Here is a 23,646-nt window from a genome sequence, read left to right on the forward strand (position 1 = left end):
TTGTTTTGCAGAACTGTAAACATCCTCTGGTTCCTGCATATGAATGTGACAGGGCAGGGTACTTTTCAGAAATCAGGAATGACAAGGAAACAATTGCATTTGAATCACCCAGCAATAACAAAAAAAAAAAAAAAAGAAAAGAAAAAGAAACCTAATTACTTTCCTGATCCTATAAATTACCCAGTAGGCAGTTCCAAGTAGGAAGTACCGCTTCATAGCATCATTACTAAGTGATGGAGGGACTCTTCCGTGTGGGCAAACATTTAGCAAGATGGGAGGGTGACTCATAGGCCATTCTGCCCATCGTTAGAATCAGTCCCCCTGCCTCTGTGCAAGCCAAAATAATCCGATGTCACACCACTGCAGAAAAGCCTAATTGCAATCTTGTTCCCCCAGCCCCTCTGGGATTGCTCACCTGCAGACTCAGCTTTAATTATACAACACTTGGAGAGACAAACACAGAACCGACAAAGCCTGCGTTCAGCTTTTAGCAAAATGGAAATTTGTCACTTTGGCCACATGCCCCTAATATAGGTCTGGGGACCGCATATTCCCAGGGCTCACCCCAGAGTGTCCAATTACACTGAATGGGGGGCCCGAGAATCTGTATAGGTTAGTCAGCTCTCACAAGTGATGCCTCTGCCCACGAAGCTTTGAAAAAGCTTTGAAAAGCTTTGAAAAGCTTCTAGACCGGTCGGTCTAGAATCATGTCAGCAACACTGAATTCTGTGAGGGCAAAGCTCAACTATATGCATGTACAATGAAAAGTGTCCTGTTCTTTACCTGTTCCAATACGGAGCTTTTTCCTCTGCTTCTGAAGTAGCAGGGATAGTTCTGGTAGCAGGAGTCTCTCTGTGAAAGCAGGACTCCAGCGGACACTAACTGAGGAGCCCTTCCCCAGATTCGCAGATGGGGGGACCAAAGCTCTGCAACTTTCCCTTGGGCATTCTGCTCTTAAACACTGTCTGAATCAAGTAGAGCTGGTCATGCCACTTGGACTCTATGCCCTACTCACCCTGTAGAGCCTCCACTGATAACCATTTGGTGTTCTGGTCTACCACAGGCAAGTTTCCCCATTCTGTTGCCCCATACGCTATGGGGCCTCTGTGCCTTGTGTCCCATTCCTAGACCAGTTGGTCAGTGCTCACCACAGGTGAGGAATCTCAGCCATGGGAATTGTCCAAGAGAGGCTGGGGTTGACCAGGGTGGGGAAAGGAGGGGGCACTCAGGTGTAAGCTATAAAACAGTGACACAAGAGCCAAGGGGTCCTTGCTGCAGTGTCACCAGGCAAAATGAGGCCAGGAGAAAACACAGTTAGTGCTTGTGTTTTCTTCACGCCATCCCAACCCCAGCCTCCTATTTCTCACCCTTCCAAGACTGGGTGCAGGGGAAAGAGCATCAGAAGCAAATGCACATTTCACATTTGCAGGGCAGGTACAGTTGGGGGTTTGGCATCAATCCCCTGGGCTGTATAAACAACCAAATAATTCATCAGTATCCTGTTCCTCATATATAATTATAATTCAAGGTGATATTTATTCTCATGGAAACATGTATTTATTGCAATGGAATTATCAGGTAATCTAGGAGCAGTCATAGGAGGGAGTGTCTCACCTTGTCTGGGACAATTAAGGGAATCTTTGCAGAAGGAGTGATATCTGAGCTGAGTCTGAAGGTTGAACAGGAGAATCTCAGGCTCGGAGGGGCGGGGGTGTAGACAGGTATTATTTCAGGTCTGACACAGCAAAATCCGTCCCTGCCGGTGACAGCTCATGTGTTTGAGAGGAATTCAAAAATGATTTCTAGAGCCTGCCACACACTGGCTGTCAGGTCACATGCAGGGAGAGGAGAAGGGGAATGGGGCTCATCAGGAATGGGTTTCAACAGATCAGATAGAGAGAAGCAACCCCTCAGCATACAAACATGCATCCCTGACATGTGAGACGTAGGACTTTAAGCCAACAAAAATCCTCGCATGTTGGCGTGTGTACCTGTACACATGTGTATGTATATAGTGCCGTGGGTTTAGAGTCTGGTGGTTTGTTTTTTGTTTTTTGTTGTTGTTGTTGTTGTTTTTTCTTTGGCCTCTCTATCCAAAACCAAATCGCTTCAGAAGTATAGATAATCTTGGAAGAAGGAAGAGAACGTCAATACAAATCCCAGTAATTTCCATATAACTGAAGGCGAAAGCTTCCAGAAGGTGCCAAAGGGAAGAAAAATGTTTGTTTAATTCTAGAGAGAGAAGCACACTGCCCATGAGACATTCTGTGGAGTCAAGCTGCCTACGGGCCCCGAGGAGGCGAACATCCCCCTCATCCAGCCCTCTCCAGGGACACAGGTACAGAGTGTGGGCTCCAGGAGCCAGGGGCTGATCCAGTTCTGGGGTCCTGAGCGCTGGTGGCTTCTGTGAGTTTCACTGAAGCCCAAATAATAGCACTTTGAAGCTGGATGGGGGCACCTAGAGACAAATTCTCATTTTACAGACAAGGAAACTGAGCCTTAGAGGCATCCTGGGGTCCTGCCCAAACTCATCGTTCATTCCCAGTGACACAGAAGTAGAGCTCAGGTCCTGCTCCCCTTATGCTTCAGGAGCAGGCACAAGGCCCAGTTCCCAGCTGAGTGCGGTGCCCATGAGAGCCCCGCTCCAGAGAGGTCTACTGCATGCGATACATTCCAAGTCTACAAGGACAAAGAGAACCACTGAGGGGATGATGCCAGATGCGAGATGTCCTCGGACCTGTAGAAGAGGCCAAGCAGACGCATAGGTGGTAAATAATAGATCAGGGTGGAAAGGGCTAAGCCTAATCTCCTGCAGAGAAGGAAAGCAATAAAAAGCAAGGCGATTCGCACCACTGAGCTGTGAAAAAGCCTCAGGCATGGAACACTCTGGGCTGCATTGCAATCTGGACGGTGGGGGGGGGGGGGGGGGGCGGGGGGCGGCTGCATAGCCGAGGTGAAGTTTGCACAAGGAATGCTTAGAAGCCCCGTCCCTCTGTCCCATCAGAAACATGGACCTCTTCACACATGCACTTCCTAAGACCCAGAGGACACAAGGGCTCCCTTAGGGACAGGACCCCAAGGGGCTGGTATTTAGGGACAGCAGAAGGGACCTGGGAAGGAGGAAGGAGGGAGAGCCTCAGGCAGGAGGCATGCTGACCAGTACTGTGGCCACTGGCTGCTCCCTGCCCTCGGGCTTCCTGTGGAGGTTAGTCCCTGACCCTGGGGACCCTCTGCCCTGGGAGGGCCGGGAGGGGCCAGCCTGCAGTCCTTTCACCTGCTCCTCCAGGTCGCTGGTGGGCAGGTGCCTGCGGAGTTTCCATTCCGAGGCACCTGAGAAGCGTGCAGTCAGAGCCAAGCGTTGCTGGCCAGGTGCTGTCAACAGTGTACCTGCATGACACCTGGTCACCCCTGCATGGAAACTGTCCCCACAACAGTGACAGGAAGAAAGGTGAATGGAGAGGATTTAAATCTCTGTAAAATCTCTAACACAATTACTGAGCTGGAGGCTCTGGGCCTGGGAGTTCCAGATGCAGTGGAGGGTTTCAGCAAGCGGCTGAAAAGGAGCTTTAAATTGAAAACCCAATCACTAAAGACATTTCCACAGCCCACTTCCCTTGATTGGGTCTCTGGAAACCCAGGGCCATATTTATGCCCTTAGGCAGGAGACAGGAGGACCTTCCCAAGAGCTTCAGTCTAGCATTAGATAAAAGGCCTGCAAATACTGGTATTTCCAGGTCCCTGCAACCAAATGACCAGATCCCGGCCCAATAACCCTAAAAGGAAATCCCACCACTGAACAAGCTTCAACCATGCACATGGAGCTTCCAGTCTTCTCTGCCCGTTGCTCTCCAGGAAATTGAAGCAAGCCCGTAAAAAAGAGACAGCCTTTGTTTTTACATTTTTCTCTTACATCCATTGACTCTCGTCTCTTCGTGTGCATTTTAATGTTTGGCTGTGGCTGACCACAACAGCCTCAGGACAAAAGCATCTATGGATTCAAGGGGCAGCATTAAGATTATGAGCGTGCAGATGCCAGAGTCAGATTATTGATTGTACCATGAAATTGGGAAGTCACTGGATGTAGCTGTTGCTGTTTCCTCACTGGTGACATGGGAAATCATCATGAACCCCACACTTCCTGGTGCCATAGATCCCTGAAGAAAGAGCTTGCGCTGGTACAGGGCATCATTCACATCAAATGTGCAACAGGCATAACTACACGAGGATGTCTGATTTGGCCCGAGAGACCCGAGAACATCACAGAGCTCTGCATGCCACCGTCACAGTGACAGGACCAGAGAAACACCAGCCATGCTTGCTTCTGGAGAAACCTTCTCCTCCCAGCTCCTGGTATGCATAGCCTCACCACCCAAGTCTGCAAAATACCCCCCCACACTCCCTTCACCCTTCTGCAGTGACACCACTGATATAACAAGTTGTCCCTTATCAGCCAGAAATGCACCCCACTGAGCTTTGTGCATCTCTGAGCCCTCACACCTCCACATAGCCTGGATCCTTCCATGGTGCCTTCTAGAGCTCAAGGTCATCCACATAATCTTCTAGACCTCAACATCCTATATGGACATCTCTGTTCTCCTCCTGTTGAATCCTGGCTCCCTATGGAAGACTCTGCATTGTCTTCTTCAGCTGATTCTTTCAGACCTTGAGCCAGCAGGTTGAGATCCAGAGCAGGTGTATCTACCTCCTCATTGTAGCTTCTAGACCATCATACCTCCTTACTTGTGAAATAAATCTCTTTCTTTGAAGCCCTTGCCAGTAGTTACTAGTCATCGTGACCATCATCTATGGACCACTGGGCCAATCCCCTCTTTCTTGAAGACCCCTGTCTGTCTGTTCATATCAACAGAGCCTCCCTCCACTTGTTCCCTGCTTCAGTCCCCTCTACTTTACTGAAACATCACTGTGGCAATCTTTCCCTTTCTATGGATTACTTCCAAGATCATACAAAGAGCCTCCCATCTTCAAAAACAGATATAAAAATATAGAAACTCCCTTGACTCTAGCTGCTTCTTCACATGTTCACTTCCCTTTACATCAAGACTCAGCCAAAGAGGATCTGTAATCCCTGAATCCACATCTTGCCTCACCATCATCTTCTGAAGCTACACAATAACACCAAAACCACCTTCAGCAAAGTCAATTCCATGTCATTAAATTGAATGGTCATTTCACCAAGATTCTCCATGTAGCCTTTGACACCAAAGGCCCTCTTTGTCAGGAAGCACTTGCCTTCATCTGGTCTCTGGGAAGCCACACTCTCAGCCCTCCTCCCATCACACTGGTTGCTCCTCCTCTGTCTCTCCACATTCACTTCCCCACCAATAATTTGGGGTTGCATGATGACTCAGTCCTCAAATCTCTCCACTCTTCATTTATGCCAACCTGCTAGGTCATCTCATCCATTCCGGCTTTAAATTCCATCCATATGCAGAGCTGGCAAAACATATATGTTCTCTCCCTGAGTTCTGCATAAACATCTTCTCCCAGGAAGATGCGTCTCAAACATAACAATCTCAAAATGTAAATCTTGACTTTCCCTCCCAAATCTGCCTCTCCCACAGTGTTCTACAAATTAATTAATGGTTAAGTCCATTCTCTCATTTAATCAGGCCAAAAACAACTCAATTCTTCTAAGAGTAACTCCAACATGCCATATCTATCTATTTATCATGTTTCATCTATCATGTATCTATCATCTATCCAGATCTAAGAAGATCCTCAGGGAAAGTAGAAAACTTTTTTTATGTTTTTACTTATCAAATGTCTCTGAAACTCCTCTATGAATCCAAAATTAGCTCTTGGTATTATTTCTTTCAGCACAAATTTCTCACTGGTTTCTACAGAGATACTTGTGTCTCTATAAGTGAGATGAGGGGAAATGATCTAATCAAAAGGCTTGGAGCTACCATCTGATCTAGCAATCTCACATCTGGGTATTTCCAAAGGAATTGAAATCAGGATCTCAAAGAGCATTTGCACTCCTGTGAGCATTGCAGCATTATTCACAATAGCCAAGACATGGAAGCAACCTAAATGTCCATTGACGGATGAATAGATAAAGAAAATGTGATAGATATAAAATGGAATATTATCTAGCCTTAAAAAGAAGGAATTCCTGCCAGTTGTGACAACATAGATAAACCTAGAGGACATTATGTTAAATCACAGAGAAAGACAAACACCATATGGTCTCACTTATATGAGATCTGTAAAATCTAAAATATGTAAAATCTAAAATAGTCACACATGAAGAAGCAGAGTAGAATGGTGACTGCCAGGGGCTGGGGTGGGGGGCAGGTGGGACAAGGAGGTGTTGGCCAAAGGATGCAAAGTTGCAGTTATGCAAGATGAACATGTTCTGGAGATCCACTATATAGCATAGATCCTATAGCTAACATTAATGTATACTTAAAATTTGCTATGAAGGTAAATCTTATGTAAAATGTTCTTATAATAATAATAATAGTAATAATGGCAGGAGGAAACTTTAAGGAGTGAGAGACATGTTTATGACCTTCATGGTGGTGATGGTTTCACAGGTGAATACTCATCCCCAAACACATTGAGTTGTATTCATTAAATATATACAACTTTTTACATGTCAATTATACCTCAATACTTAACAACAACGACAACAATAAAAAAGAATCTGAGTACCCAAACAAAGGACTTGAATCAACATGTGCTTTATTAAACAGGCAGAAGAGGGCAGGTGACCAAGTCAAGCTTCTTCCTTCCTTTCATCCACTGCCAGCTTCAGAAGCCAGCAGTTTCCAAAGTTGGGTTGTCCAGTTGATGAAGACCACAGCATTCCCCTGGCTGGGGTTTCTTCCAGGACATTCTGAAGTTCCAGAGTCTCTATAGGAGCCATGGAAAGAGCCAGCACAAGAGTCCACTTGTCTTGGTTTCTGTCATTTGGGATCAATTTTAGGATTAAAATAGGCAAAATATATGTTGGGGCTTCTTCTACATCCTACACTCAATAGCTATTTCCCAAACACACCACTGTGCTGTGCTGATAACTATGTGGATGCAGGGATGAAGACTGTCACCTTGCCCTTTCGGGGCTCACGATCCAGAACGGAGGCATTCTCACTTGTTGAGAAAAAACAAAAACAAAAACCAGAGATGCCTGGGTGGCTCAGCGGTTGAGCATCTGCCCTTGGCTCAGGGTGTGATCCCAGGGTCCTGGGATCGAGTTCTGCATCGAGCTCCTTGCAGGGGACCTGCTTCTCCCTCTGCCTGTGTCTCTGCCCCTCTCTCTGTGTCTCTCATGAATGTATAAATAAAACCTTAAACAAACCAACAAACCCTCATATTATTCTATTCTCTTAACCCCTCCTGCCTAAACCTATTTCTGCTGACTAGCCTCTGACCACCCAGTGTGTCTGTTACCAATATCCAAAGCCCTGTCTCCTCTGCCTACATCAAGCAGAGCTCAGCTGCAATGAGGAATTAAAATTGCAGATCAAATGCCCTCATTCTTAGGCAAAATGATTGGGAGTCCACTTTAAACTACAGTTTTTGAATACAATAATGCTTCTTATATTAAAATAAGAATCAGTATTTTACAGCTTAAGGAACTTTATATACGTACAAGATGTATTCATTGAGATGGTATTAAAGCAAATAATAGGCTTTTCATTATAAATTGGTTTTTCTTCGAAGACTTAAATTCTTTCTCGTTGCAGTCACTTGCAACAGACAGCATGACCCAACACTTGCAGGGAGTTTCACGAGCGGTTTTATGTTTCCCTTGCATTTCTTTTTTCCACATTAGAGCACCCCACACTGTTTCTGTAAATTGTATTTGCTAAGTGTACAAGGTATCAACAGTTTTCTAACCGAGAAATAGTTCAGAAGCAGGAACCACTGTGTTGGAGAAACAACTGATTACATTCTGGGCCTTTCAATGCTGTCATTTCCAGAATCTGAATTCTGAGAAGCCACTGGAAATGTATCTATGCAGCGAATGTGTATCAGTAACTGCTGGAGTTTCATCTGAAAAAAAAATACCACAAACAAACAAAATTCCCTTAAAGCTTCACAAAAGATCAAAACTGTTTTTGAAAACACTAATAGGGCCCAGAATTCTTATTTTCTAAGACATTTTTTGCATATAAAAGCATGGACACATCAATCACTGTCTAACGTTCTCATTCTCAGGGCACCTGAGTGTAAGCCTTCGACTCTTGGTTTCAGCTCAGGTCATGATCTCAGGGTCGTGAGATCGAACTGCTTGTCCAGCTCTTGAACTTCTCTCTGCCCCTCTCCCTGCACACTCTCTCTCTCTCTAAAATAAATAATCTTTCAAATACCAAGTTCTTCTCATTTTCCATAGCTCCCACGTATTCATTACTCGATCTAACATGTTTATCTTAAAAAGGCGATTGCCAGCAGATCCCATTTCAGGTTTAGGGTCCAGTTAAAGTGGGTGAATTCCTTGGGCTTGCAATCGCACCAGGTGGACCTGTTCCTCCTCCAGGCTCTGTCAACTCTACAGACATGCAAGCCCAGACCTGGGACTCCTCTCTGTCTTACACTGTTACTCACGGTCTCACCCACCATCACTGGGTCTCATCACCTCTGCACCCACACAGGTGCATCTGGACCCGGCCAGCTTATCTCCTTCCCTTTCCTTCCTTATCTCCTTCTCCTTCTCCTTCCCTATCAGCTCCCTACTGGCATAGCCACAGCCCTTCACCTGAATGGAAAAGACAGGCTCCTGGCTGGTATTTGCGGCAGCCAAAGTGCTCATCTTAAAGTATTTGTATATCACTCTCTGTTCAAAACGTACAAGGACTTATGTTCACAAACAGGGTATCACACAGAATCTTCATGGAGGGCCAGAGACCTTGTGTGACCTGGTCCCCAAGCTCCCCCTTCTCTCGGTTCGCTATGCTCTGGTGACACCAGCCTTCTTTTAGTTCCAGCAAAGATCATCTCCAAGCCAGGCCCTTTGCACGCGCTACTGCCTCTGCCAGATATGAAGCTAGAGGAGCCCCTGCAAATTACAACGTAGACTTTAGAGTCAGAGAAGTACTTCTTGAGACCTAAGGAGGGAATAGACCAACCTGTTCTACTGCCTCATAATATGTGCCCTTGAATATATTAAAGTCACACGAATTGTATAATTACAACTATTTTTGGACTGCCTCCCGGATCCATTATAAGCTCCATTATAAACAGACATATGCCTGTTTCCCCATTAAGGATATCTCCTTTGCTTGGAACCCCCACAAGATAAATAGATACCTACTCAATAAAGATTTGTCAAAAAAATAAATTAATGTTTTCTCCTTCTAAAAGCCATCCTGCCCCAGAATATGTCACTTTTTTTGTAATAACGATTTTTTTAATAGAAAAGACTGTTTCGGAAGAACAGAGAGCTCACTCCCTCCCTCTCTCTCAACATCCTTTGTTGCAAAAGAAATCTTTGTGTTTGAGCTGTTTCGTGTTTTAGGTTTATTCCTCACTCACATAAAACTCAATGTTAGCATTCTGGACCTGTGGGGGGCTTCCTTTCTCTAGAAGAAAACCCAAGCTGCTTTCACTTGGGAAGCAACCATGTTCATGTCAGAGCTGGGAAGACCTGCTGTGGGCTTGTGTCAGGACAGAGGAGGGGGAAGAGCCACGGGGGATGATGGGGTGTATAGGTGGGCACCTGACTTCCACTCGCCTACACCCCATCAGGACTCTGAGGCTTGGCTATGCCCAGCTGTAGGAGAGACCAGCAGCTAGGTTCTGGACCGAAAACAAGAGGAAATATCTTCCTGGTCAGCTCAAGGGCAATTCCAGACTCAAGGAAGAATTGTGTTTCAAGTGTTCCTCTCCTTTAAGTAGGCTTGTTGTGGTGATCATTTTGCAAGAATACATCAAATCATGATGCTGTACACCTGAAACTAATATAATGGCAGACATAAATAAATAGATGATGGATAGATGATAGATAGATTGATAGATGATAGATGATAGATAGAGGCAGTGTGAAATGTACAAGAATAAAATTAGGGTCCAAGTCCCAGGGGAACGGAGGTGGCACTGGGTGAGAAGGAAACATCACAGGAGGCTTCCTTCCTTCCTCAGAGGGTCAGGGGGCAAAGACACAGTGGACGGGTTCACAAACAGTTTGTTTACGGGGTAACTGGGACTGTGATTGGCAGCACGTGCACTTAATTTCTGAACTGCCCCAACAGACCCATTTCTCTGCCTTCCAGGTGAATATATAAGAACGCCATTACCTGTGTTACAACAATGGCCGGAAACAAACCTTTTTTTTTTTTCTTTGTTACTGAAATATACTCGATAGGTAACCCAGTGTAGTCATGAGGTTTAAAATACGCTGCTCCGACACACTTACACGTTGTACTACGACTGCCCTCGTAGGGACAGGGAGCCCCCCTAGCAGGTCACCCAAGTGCCATTTCTCTTCTACGGCGGGAGTAAGTGGCTCTGCTCTGAGCAGCTGTGATAATTGTCGTATCACCCCAGCCAGGTCCACCACACTGTGCGTCAGCTCTCTGGGACTCTGCCACGGGTTGCAGGTTGGTGCCTTTCAACATCTCTGCTCCACCCTTCTACTCTCGGTGTTTCGAGCTTGGCTTTTTTAGATGCACGTTTGGGCAAGACCACACAGTGTCCCAGTGCCCGGCACTCACTCTGCCCTTGTCTCTACCTTGTCTCTCTACTCTTCTAGCTCTTTTTTTTTTTTTTTTTTTTTTTTGCCATTTCATTTTTGCCATGCCCCATCTCTCATTTCTGGATCCTTCCATCCCCCCATCTCCTCTCACCGCGTCGGATGCGGGGCCTCGATCATCTCGGAGGAGTGGGTCCAGCTAATTTCCTTCTCACGCTGGGCTGCAGATGCTACACTTCCACCCTCATTTCACTTGTGATGAATCAATCCAAAAATAAGTACTGAGAGCAGGGTATGTGCCAAGCACACGTGGGAACCATGGGGCAGAGGATTTTGTTCCCAGGATGTCAGAGACATGACCAAGTTAGCAAAATTCTTGGGTCAGTGTAGGCTGTGGTGTGACCCTGGAGCTATCATTTATTAGCTCCGTGACTTAAAGTGTTGAGCATCTACCTTCAGCTCAGGTCATGATCTTAGGGTCCTGGGATCGAGTCCCACTTCTGGCTCTCTGTTCAGCAAGGAGCCTGCTTCTCCCTCTCCCTCTGCTCCTCACCCAGCTTGTGCACTGTCTCTCAAATGAATAAATAAAATATTTTTTAAAAAGTGTTTACTTTCTCCACACCTGTGCTTTCCTATCCATAAAATGGGCCATAAAGAGGGCCTGCACTGGAAGGTGCTAGCAGAGGCTACACGAGATAATTTACAGGAAACATTCGCTCCACAGCAAGTCGCATCACACTAAGGCGTACTGAGATTTTATCACCTCCTCAATTCACGCTCCATTAGTGAAACGACCATACCGATCATCCTGACATCTGTGGGACACGTCATGGTTCTTCAACACATCTGTCATTTAAACCTACTACTCGCCGTGCTCGGTCCCTCCTCTCCCGCTGGCATCTGAGTGAGAAATGCAGGGCTTGTACATACCAAGGAGCAGCAGGATGGTCTAGGGGCCCGAAGTCCCAAGTGGGTCTGCCTGGCTGAAAGCCATGGGGCCCGGGAGGCTACTGGTTCCCTCAGCCACAATTGGGGGCTCGAAGCCTAAGCACAGTGGGGGCTTGATCCTCCCTGGTGTGGATGTTTACTGTGGCCGGTGGGGTCCTGAGGATAATGCTCATGCACCACCTAGGGTTATGCCTCAGTTGCAACCTGGATGAGAATTGTGTCTTCTGGAGGCAAGCTTTTGGGGAGAGGTTGCTCATTTTCATTGTTTTGCCTGGAAATAGGAAATTCCCTTCCCGGAGTGATGCAAAGCAGCCTTTTGATCATCCTCCAGAAGCGCCCATATGCCAGCGCCGCGGCCCCCTCCAGATCCCCGGCACTAGGCTCTGCTTACAAAATTCAGGAGTTGCGGGATTCCAGGGGTGCAAGGATGTATTCGTGGTGATGCTGCTTTGAATGATTGCTAACTTTTTAAAATGTTTTCTCCTCGGTGCTTATTTCGTTCTCCAGCAAACGTGAGAAGCCAGCCCTGAGGTTATCGGGCCTTATGTCACCTGTGACAACACGGAGGCCCACAGAGCCCATGGTGGTAGACACCCCAACCCAGCCCGCTGGTCCCCCCACTCCTGGGCCGGTTTCCTCTCTGTCCTCTCACCCCATCGCCCCCCCTCCACCTCATTACTGAATTGCCATTCCTCTCCCTATAGTCAGTGAGAAGCCACCTTCTCCGAGCTTTCTGGTTATCTGTACACAATCGACAGTGGATACTTTGGGCTTATTGAGCTAAAGGAGGGTTCTAGAGCACGTAGGAGAGGACAGGCAAAGGGATACAAAAACACAGCACAGAATTTGCAGGGTGGACCCCCCCCCCCCCAATATCCACAGCAGCGGCACAGAGAAGGCTCCCATCATGGATGTAAATAATTTAGTCTCCCAACGAAGTGAGTTTTTGACACGAGTAAAGAAAAAGCCGTGGAGCACCCTGAAACATCAGGATAATAGAATACAGTTCCCTGAGGCCCCTTCAAGGGCAGTTTTCAAAGGCACTCGGTGTGGCTACCAGCTGGAGAGAAAGCCAGGGGTGTTTATGTCAAGAATTATGGGGTTTTTTAAAGGATTTTATTTGTTTATTCATGAGGGACACACAGAGAGAGGCAGAGACACAGGCAGAGGGAGCAGCAGGCTTCCTGCGGGGAGCCGGATGGGGGACTCTGTCCCAGGACCCCGGGATCACACCCTGAGCTGAAGGCAGACGCCCAACCACTGAGCCACCCAGGCATCCCAGAATGACACCCATTTTACAGATGAACAAACACATCATCTCTCCTTCTCCCACACTTGCTCCTAAATGCCCGCACTCCACATTTCCCTACTACACTGCCCCTTTCAAGAGGATTTCATTCTGCCCCAGAAGACATGTTTATAAGGTACTGCTTTAGTGGTGGGGAATTTGGAGTTTGAGAGGGTCTTCACCACCTAGAATCCAAATATTCTTAAAGACTGAAGCAGCATCTGAATTCTAAACCTGACTCAGCCATTAATCAAGGCCATCTTGGGATGTCCTCTAGTGCATGGGTAAAAGGCGAGTGTGGCCGTCACTGACGAAGACACTTACATCCTGTAGGCCCAGCGTATTCTAGCTCCAGACATGGTATCGTGGAGAATCCAGAGTAGCACTGCACATCAGCCCTGCTCCCAAGGAGCTTAGAACACAGACACGGAGGCAAAATTCACAGGTGGAATGATCACAGAAAGATTACATGAGAATGACCAGGAACTCAGAGCTCCTGCAGTGCTTGGCCGAGTTGGAGCAGAACTGTGGGGACGTGGAGGGGAGGCCAGGGTCGTGGGAACAAGAGAAGGATGCACCTTCCCAGCAGGACAAGGGGCGGGGAAGATGAGGGACACAGCATTTGAGGGGTGATGGAGACACAGTGTCACAGCCCTGAACCATCATAGGAGAGGAGGGGCAGGCTGTGGGCACCATGGGAGGGGGCTCTGACCTCCCAGGCTTCCTGACCGTTCCTTCCCTGTTGCCTCAAACCTCATCCAAGCAAGGACTGGGGTTCCTTCTGTGTGACTCATTATACTGATTAGTCCTCAGTCACAGCTGTGACCATCAAAAGCACCAGCCCAAGACCCCCTGGATCCCCTCGGCATCCCGGGCCCCCAGTGTTAAAGGAAGACGAGGAGTCTGCCCTGCTGTGTCCTCAGCTTTGTCTCCGAGGTCTTTACCACGTTCACTCCCTGCCCCTCATTTCATGACTTGTCCTCTCTGTCCTCTGACTCCTACTCACCGACACGTTTTTTTCTATTGTCAGGAAAAGAGAAGACCTGTGACTCTTCCACCCATCAGCATATATTCCATGTCCCTCCTCTCATGTTCCCTGGCTCCCCCACCAGGACCCTTCCCATCTCTGAAACTCAAGGCACCTGAGGCTTGGTGCCTCTCCCTGGCCTGCAGCCACCTGCTCACCCTGTGCAGGGAGGACCTGTCTGGACATGTCTGTCTCCACTGTCCACACTCCCCCTGGAGACCTGACATGAGCCGCCTCTGTGCTTCCTGTCGATGGAAACAGCAAATTCTAAGCAGAGGTCAGATCTTCCCACCACCTCATTTCTATGCAGCCTTCTGGAAGGAGGAGCCAATGTTGAAATTCCTCCCCTACTTAACACTCAGCAGGAGACCAGGGCCTCCTGGATCCAGCTGCCTGCAGATTTCATGGAGAAGCCAACTTTCCAGGCAGTTCACATAGCAGCCCAGAGAAGGAGCCCAGGCATCTCCTGGGAAGCCTGCTTATCTTCCAAATCAGGCATTTACCGAAGGAGAATCCCCTAGAAGGGACAAAGGAGGTTAAACTGGGCCACGCTCTGGCCCATGGGGGCTCTCAGGGGCACGGGTCTCCCAAGGCAGGTGGATCCCAGAGTTCTTTCCCTGGGTCACAAGGACCTTCTCTCTGGGGTGATCCTTTCCTGCAACAATCCTTCCTTTGTCCCTGTTTCACTGGGTCTCTTGTCCCCTGATGACCTGATTTCTGCACTACCTGTGGTCCTGGAGACGACAGGTACTTTTGTGTCATTGCTCCCTTGAGTTCTCTCCCCACAGGTCTTGCTGCACCCACCTGTGTCCACGGAGTGGCCCATTGTGCCTGGCCATGGGGTGGTCCCTGGGAGCATCTCCAAAATTCAGAAAAACTGGGCATTCAGGCTGGAGGGATACTAGCAGGCACCTAATTGAAGCCCTCTGCTTATAGGTGAGGAGCCCAACATCCATTCTGCTGGAATTATTTGCTCAAGTTCACATAGGCTGCTAATGACGAAACTGAGAAAAGTACCTCAGTTCTCCATAAATCTCGGAGATTGTGAAACCAGATAAGGAGGTTTATTAGAATTGTGGGATTTTTAAAAGATTTTGTATTTATTTATTCATGAGAGACACAAAGAGAGAAGCAGAGGCACAGGCAGAGGGAGAAGCAGACTCCCTGCGGGGAACCCGATGCGGGACTCGATCCCAGGACCCTGGGATCTTGCCCTGAGACAAAGGCAGACACTCAACCACTGAGCCACCCAGGTGCCCCTATTAGAATTGTGTTAACTGGGCCTAAGTAAGTAGTTTGGTGAAGGTCTGAGAAACTGGGGTGATGAAGCACATGGATTTGGGGCAGCTGGAGGAGATCTCTCGCACCCCTTTGAATTCCTCAGGGTCACTCATTTTCACCAGGTACAGGACATGTGGACCTGTACGATGATGGTCCTGCCCACCTGCTGATCCCCAGATTTCTGCTCACCGCCAGAAACCCTTGATAGAATTCAGTCTCTCTCTAGGGGGTGTTGAGTGGCACATGATCACAGGGAGAGTGAATATTTTAGACCTCTCTAGGGCAAGACCAAGATAAGCCAGAGAGCAGTGGGAAGTGTCAACGGCAGCTTCTCCCGTCCCCGACATTGGAGAAGAGGGAAAAGATGAGCAGTATTTCACAAACACCAAAGCCTGCTCTCATTACTAATTTGTCTGGCTCTGCTCTCATTACTAACCCCTAACAGCATGACAGAGACCCGGGGGCTGCATTAAAATTCTCCAGCAGAGGTGTTCATCAATGAGCACTGAGGATGGGAATACAGAGAGGGAAAATGATCCCTGGAAGATCATAACGAGGCTAAACAAAATCCCCAACAAATAACAAAGCGGAATCACTGGGTGAATAAGCGACAAACTGATAATATTAATTGAATGTGAAATTTGTATGCTTTAGGATATATTGTGGCCCAGAGGGATGCCCAAGTTCTCAGCTATGGGAACGGGGTGCTTCCAGATGGTAACAGAGAGAGCATGCAGCCCACTGGGAAGCCGTAACAAGAGGGTGGTGAGCTTACTACACTCGGATCCCCCACAGGTCAATGTAGGGAGGTCCAGATTCTCATAGTTTTGAAAGAACCCACGAGGGTTTTTTTCCATTTCAACTTTTCAGTTAAAGAATGCAGTGCAGTGTTGGTTTTTAGTGACTGCTGATTATTTTCTAAATACTAACAAGTTATTAATTTGGAAATTCTTATATTTCCTAATACTCTTTCTTTCAGTCCTGTTTTACTGGCGTGGCTACCCTGTTACTGAATGTGCACATATGACATGGGTGTGGGGGTGGTCATCATGCAGACATGTTTATGCCATTGCCATCAAGAGCTTACAGTAAAACAAGGAACATAATAACATCCTTTGAAATTCTTGAAGAGTTAGTTTATCATTTCCTCATGAATGACTTTTGTTGGTTGAAAAGCCCCTCCCTCTATAGGGAGAAATTATAATTATGTTTTCTCATGTCAATTCACCACTAACATTCCCAAGGTCATGTGGCTTCAAAACAGAATCCTACCTGGTCTGGGAGCAGAGAAGATCCCCTAGAAACATCATCATGGGTTCTGAGACGAGTCGTATGTTTTCATCACACCTCCTGCTTAGAAGAAACAGAGAACATGTAGGGAGAGGCTGGACAAGAAAACAAGGAACCTAGTTTTTTTGGGAGGAAAGGAAAGTAATGACTTATGACCAGAAAAATACAATAAAGGAATTTCCAAGAAGCAATATTCATGAGCATGAACAAAGAACAACCACACACACTGTAGAGACAAAGTGAAAGCTTTCATGAGAAGCGTTTTCAAATACGTTAAGAGTGAGATATAACAAGGCACACAGAAAAGGACAAAGGGGCAAAAACAAACATTATAAAATGAGATGCAGATGGAAATGATAAAGGCTTAGAAATTATAATCTAAAAATAATCTTGACAGAGATAGAAGAAGACGATAGATTTAGAAAAGACAAAGAATATTTGTAGATTTTAAAATAAAGGGAAAGTCCCATAGGTTAGGGATTCTGCAACTGCTTTGTGGTATAGGGTTGAACAAATAAATATATTGTAGATAATGAGAACTAAGGGTATCGCTGTCAGAGAAAGAATTTACAAATAAGGAAAAGGAAGAAGATCAGAAAAATTCTGTGGTGCTGAACTGGAGTTGAAGGTATCAATGTGGATTTATAATTTTAATATGTACTGAAAAATAGGGCATAAATACAGATGTGCATGTGTTAATATGGATACATTTACTCTCAGCTATAGCCACTGAGGGCAGCCAGAAACAGCAATGATGGTCCAGTATCAATAAGCACAATTATCATCCATGACTTAGCTTTTAAATGCTATTCTAAAAAAATAATAAAAAGACAAAGAAAAAACACCCCAAACAAAAACAGAACCAAGGCTCTTTAGTTGAAGTGGTTGATTCCAGAACTGAAACAAAGAAAATGCAAGATGAGCCTGGAGCAACAAACAAAAATGCACATACTAAAAGGGGACAGAAACCAGCCTGAAAGGGCTCACAAAGGCCAAAGTCAGAACAACTTGAACACATAATAAGTAAAATAAAGAACAAGTATTGGATTATCATGTGAAGAATAAAAGGAACATCCGTGAGCTCACACTGATAGAAATAAATGAATAAAGAAAGGGATGAATGCAGTGGCAATTCTTCCCAACAGCAGAACTCTAATTAATAAAAACAGAAAGAAAGAAACAGACAAAAAGTCACCTGTAGAACGACAGAGTGATACAGGCGAGATGCACTGGTAAAGGCTAAAATTCGTGCGTGAAAGTTTAAGCAGAGATAGGATATCTAGAGAATCCCAAAGTATCTTCCTCAAAATATGTAGGACAAAAGATTAACTTCACTGCAGAGAATCATGGCAGATGCCACTTTGGCCAAGGGACCAAGGCCGACATCACCAGTAACCCGTACTGTGCCATCTGGTAAGGTGCCCTGTGAAGGACATGTTGCATCGCTGGTGTCCTTCCTACTAAAGCATGGTCTTCATCTAGTCATGAGAAACAACAGAAAATGACGTATCAGATAAAGGGCTAGTTTCCAAGATCTATAAAGAATTTATTAAACTCAACAGCAAAGAAACAAACAATCCAATCATGAAATGGGCAAAAGACATGAAGAGAAATCTCACAGAGGAAGACATAGACATGGCCAACATGCACATGAGAAAATGCTCTGCATCACTGGCCATCAGGGAAATACAGATCAAAACCACAATAAGATACCACCTCACACCAGTGAGAATGGGGAACATTAACAAGGCAGGAAACCACAAATGTTGGAGAGGATGCGGAGAAAAGGGAACCCTCTTACACTGTTGGTGGGAATGTGAACTGGTGCAGCCACTCTGGAAACTGTGTGGAGGTTCCTCAAAGAGTTAAAAATAGACCTGCCCTACGACCCAGCAATTGCCCTGCTGGGGATTTACCCCAAAGATACAGATGCAATGAAACGCCGGGACACCTGCACCCCGATGTTTCTAGCAGCAATGTCCACAATAGCCAAACTGTGGAAGGAGCCTCGGTGTCCATCGGAAGATGATGGATAAAGAAGATGTGGTCTCTGTATACAATGGAATATTCCTCAGCCATTAGAAACACCAAATACCCACCATTTGCTTCAACGTGGATGGAACTGGAAGGTATTATGCTGAGTGAAATAAATCAATTGGAGAAGGACAAACATTATATGGTCTCATTCATTTGGGGAATATAAATAATAGTGAAAGGGAATAAAGGGGAAAGGAGAAAAAAATAAGTGGGAAATATCAGAAAGGGAGACAGAACATGGAAGACTCCTAACTCTGGGAAACAAACTAGGGGTGGTGGAAGGGGAGGAGGGTGGAGGGTGGGGGTGACTGGGTGACGGGCACTGAGGTGGGCACTTGACGGGATGAGCACTGGGTGTTATTCTGTATGTTGGCAAATTGAACACCAATAAAAAATAAATTTATTATTAAAAAAAGAAACAACAGAAAAATGCAAACAGCTCACCAGTATTCTTCAAAAGTACCAAGGGCACGGAAGTCAAAGGAAAGACCAAGGAGGGGGTCATGGTCTGTAAGGACCAAAACAAAGGACACTTGCAAAAAAACCTGGTGAAATCCACATAAGTTCTGTACTGCACTCAATGGCCTCCTATAAAGGTTAATTTCTGAGTTTTGAGAACTCTTCTATGATTATCTAAGATGTTGACCAAAGGAGAAGCTGGATGAAGAGCATATGGACACTCTGTACTATTTTTGGAACTCTTCTGCAAGTCTAAAGTTATTTCAGAATAAAAAGGTTAAAAGACAGGAAAGCCCCACTGACAAAAATAAATTTTAGGAAAGCCTGGGTGGCCCAGCAGTTAAGCACCTGCCTTTAGCTCAGGGTGAGTCCTACATCGGGCTCCCTGCATGGAGCCTGCTTCTCCCTCTGCCTGTGCCTCTGGCACTCTCTCTGTGTCTGTGTCTCTCATTAATAAATAAATAAAATCTTAAAAAAAATAATTTTTTTAAAAATGGCAATAGCAAATGAATGGCATCAGGCAGCCCATTCTACACAGACCTCTTACCATTGCCTGGTAGAGACCACCTGTCCAACCAAATGTTTTTATGAAAGAAAATGAGAAAGGCCCTGTTTTATTGGCTGGACAGCTTCTTATGCTCAGAAGAGCATTGCTGCATGTGGGTCAGCTCTCGACTTCTCTATGAGGATCTTGCCCATCCTTCATCCACGCCCCTGGCTCCACGTAGGGTGAGTTTAGAACTCATGTTAAATCCTTCCTCTGAGTTATTTCCCAAAAGGCAAGAAGCAGAACATGATCCAGTCCGAGGGGCTTCCCTGATCCTTCCGAGGAGAAACCCCCCAATGCAGTGTGGGGTGTGCTCAAAGAGCAGGGGGTGAGGGACCTGGTTGGATCCTGAAACTATGGACAAAAACGGAGGATGGGGTTTCTCCCTCAAGCCGGGAGGCCAGCAAGGAGACGGCTGTTCCAACCTCCCGAGTCTGGCTCCGGGCTGAGCAACAGCACCAGGTTCTCACTCTCAGAGGACCAAAGCCCCGCTCCTCAGGGCCTTATGGAGAGATGGACAAGTGGAGGGACACCTTCTGTCCTTTTGCCCTCTGTGCCTTTGTTTTCTGCTGAGGAGTCACAAAGGACATTGAGGATAAGCAAAAGACAAGGAGCAAGGAAGCTCTCCATGGCGTGAATTCCTGAGCGTCTGGGAATGTGAATATTGCTTGACATGCTACTGCACTTATAATACTTAAAAGGATTTTATATTTGCCCTCTTATTACAGCCTCACTGCAACCTACTCCTATCATAAATAAATAAAAATAAATCTTAAAAAAATAATAATAAAATAAAAAAATAAAAGTCTTCTGGTTAAAAGAAAAATACCTGTGGTAGGCAGAAAATTACCCCAGAGGTGTGCAGGCTCTAACCCCCAGAAGCTGTGACCGGGTTGTCTTTTGTGCCACATGTGGGATTAGGTTAAGGGTTTGGAGATGGGAGGTGGGCCCAGCAGGCCCAGTGTCATCACCAGGGTCCTTAAAAGCAAAGAAACCTTCCTGGCTGTGGTCCAGGGGATGCAACACTGGAGCTGTGAGGGTGAAGGAAGGGGCCATGAGCCCAGGAGTGTGGGTGCCTCTAGAAGCTGGAGAGGGCAAGGAAAGCGATTCCACCATGGGACCCCCAGGAAGAACCAGTGCTGCTTACATCTACATGGGACACTGGGCTGCGCAACTGTAAGATAATAAACCTGTGCTTGTTTAAGCCATCAAATCTCTGATAACTTGTTATAGCAGGACTAATAATAGAAATTATAAAAAGAATAGTAATTACTATTAGTGTAATAAAAAAATTTTACCGAAACATGGCAAACAGTATGGAAGTCACTTTGGGGGGTAACTGGTTGAAAGAAGTGGGCTCTGGGCAATGACAGTCAGAGCTCTGTTCTTTGTCAGCAAGGGGTTTGCCTGTCTGGTGTCTTGTCTCTCTGCCACTGGGATAAAAAATGTGCTTTTCTATTCTTTTCAGATAGCACAATGTTCCCTGTACTACCCTGTAGAATAGCAGGGGCCCGTGTGATCCATGAAAGGGAGAGTTTTGTGACTTCAACCAAAGAAAGAAAGAAAATTAATTTAAATCTTCTCTCCTCCCTGGGACATTCTCTCTCTTGCTCTCACTCATGCTCTGCCTTTAAACTTGATATTTTGTGCACTATTTGTAATCATATCAAAGATGATATGAAATGCCATGGATGGAATGTCTCCTCCCCGCTGGTAGCATACCTCCGTCACCTTGACTTTCCAGCCTGTGCCTCATCGATGGGGCATCTCCTGGGTCTTCAACACAACAGAGTCACGATGATCTCTTAGCAAATGTGATGACCATCTTATAACCACAAGATAAGCACTCAATAGATTCATGTAAATTATCTATCACTGCATAACAAACTACCCCAAAGCTCAGGCTTAAAGCAATAGATATTTACCATCCCCCAGTTCAGCAGGTGTTTGTGGCACAAGGATCATCAAGAGTTGCTGTCAGGTGAATCATGTGAAGGCTGTTCCAGGACAGCTCCCTCACATCCCTGGCAAGACAGTGCTGCCTGTTGGTGGGAGGCCCATTCCTCACCATGTGGACCTCTCCACAGAACGACTTACCTGTCCTCACAAGGTTGTGGCTGGTTCTCTCCAAAGCAGTGATCCAAGAGAGTACACAAAAAAAGACCACGATGCCTTCTATGACCCAGACTTGGATAACCAGCCCATCACTTCTATAATACCCTCTTGGTTACAGGTCATCCCTATTCAATTATGGGAGGTGGGGGATGGATACCGGGAGATGAGAATAGTTGGAATCATTCTGGAAGCAAGTACTCCAATTGGAAGAAAAGAAAAGAAGGGCAAAGCTAGGTTTTAGTGGTTTATGAGCTGCCCATGCTGCATTTTCATGTTGACTTGTCCTGAGGCCTTTATTATCAACCCACTAAGCCAGTCTCATCCTCCGTCCTCCCCACCCTCGATCCTTGCCTTTTGCTTGTGGTCAGAGATTACAATCCATTGACTGGGAGCTGATCTTGATTGACTGTGGGGAGAAGGAATGATTTGAGTCATTGCTAAGTAAATTTCTCTAACCTCCAAATTTCTTCTCATACTCAGGGTGATGGGACCACCCCAGCAGACTTTTTGAGAGATAAGAGTATTGATACGTGATTCACATAAAGCAGACTTCAGCTGATAAGCTGAAGGCCTCCCACAAATTTGATTTGGTGAGTCACTTCAACTCTATTGCTGAGTTCAGTCATCTGTTGAACAAGAGTAGAAGAGATCAGTGGTTCCTGAATTTGAGTGATTATCTCATTCTTCTGTGTTAAAACCAGAGTCCCAGACCCCCTCCATGAACATCATGATTCAGTAGGTATTTGATGAGGTCCCAGCATCTACATCTTATATAAAATACTTCAGATGGTCTGATGGTTTAGGGATCATTAAGCTAGCTCAGATTTTCCTGACTAGAGACGAAAGGCCCTTTTACTTTGGGGAGAGGAAATGGTGAGGGCTTTTTGCCTTGAAAAGAGTTTCTATATTATTGAGAATGGACTACATGACCTAGCAGGAGGTTTTCCAGTTATAAATAGCTAACACTTTATGCTTCCAGGTAGAAAAAAAGTTTGTGTTTGGTGGTGTAACACCTTATTATAGTAGATTTGGTCTAATATTGATTTATCTATAGATTTCTAGTCATTACCACTTTCTTCTAGGGCAGTAGTTCTTGAACTCTAGTGTCAAAAGAATCACCGAACCTAGAATCATCTTCCTGGGCCAAGGTTTCCAAAATTTCCCCAATAAGAGCCACCTGGTAGCACTTGTTAAATGCAATAATACAGAGAAATCTCTTCCCTGTCTAGGTCATTTTGTAAACAAATGTTCCAAGCAAGTCTGAGAAAGTCTGCTCTTAGAGGCTATAGGTGGAGGGAATCTAGACATAATATACTCCCACCTTGTCCTTGGGCACATGAGGTGAGAGAGGCCACCCACCTGGCTAAAGCTCCATCTGCACTGCATATTGTCTTTTGTTGTTGTTATTTTGTTTTTTGAGTGACGGAGAGTGCGGGGTGGGGAGAGGGGTGGGTAGACAGAGAGAGAAAGAAAGGATTTTAAGCAGACTCCCTGCTCAGTGCAGAGCATGACTTGGGGCTCAATCTCATGACCCTGAGATCATGACCTGAGCTGAAACCAAGAGCCAGTTGCTTAACTGACTGAGCCACCCAGGCACCCCTGGACTGCATATTGTCTTAAAGGTTTTTTGCATATTAGGTCTCTAGAAGCATTGTGGGCTTGACACATCTGGTTGGTCTCACTGGAGACAAATTAAAGCAATAAGATAATGCAAGACAGGAAGAGAAAACTAATTAGCAAGTTCATTTTATGCCCTGTCAAAAATTTTTTTAAAAAAGGAGAATGGAAAGTTAATAAAGGCCCTTAAAAATTTTGTTATTTAACCCTGTGAACCGGATATTTCCTGGAGTCCAAGAACTGAGAGTTCCAGTGGTAATTAGGGGAAGACAAATAAGCTATTCAAATTATAAATAGGAAACATGCTTTCTAACCACTGGCTACTTTCTCCAAATCATTTCAAGGGTGACCAATTCCAGTAATAATCACAGAAATACCTA

The sequence above is a fragment of the Canis lupus genome, chromosome 15 (genome assembly GCF_048164855.1).
Source record: "Canis lupus baileyi chromosome 15, mCanLup2.hap1, whole genome shotgun sequence".
Classification (NCBI taxonomy): domain Eukaryota; kingdom Metazoa; phylum Chordata; class Mammalia; order Carnivora; family Canidae; genus Canis; species Canis lupus.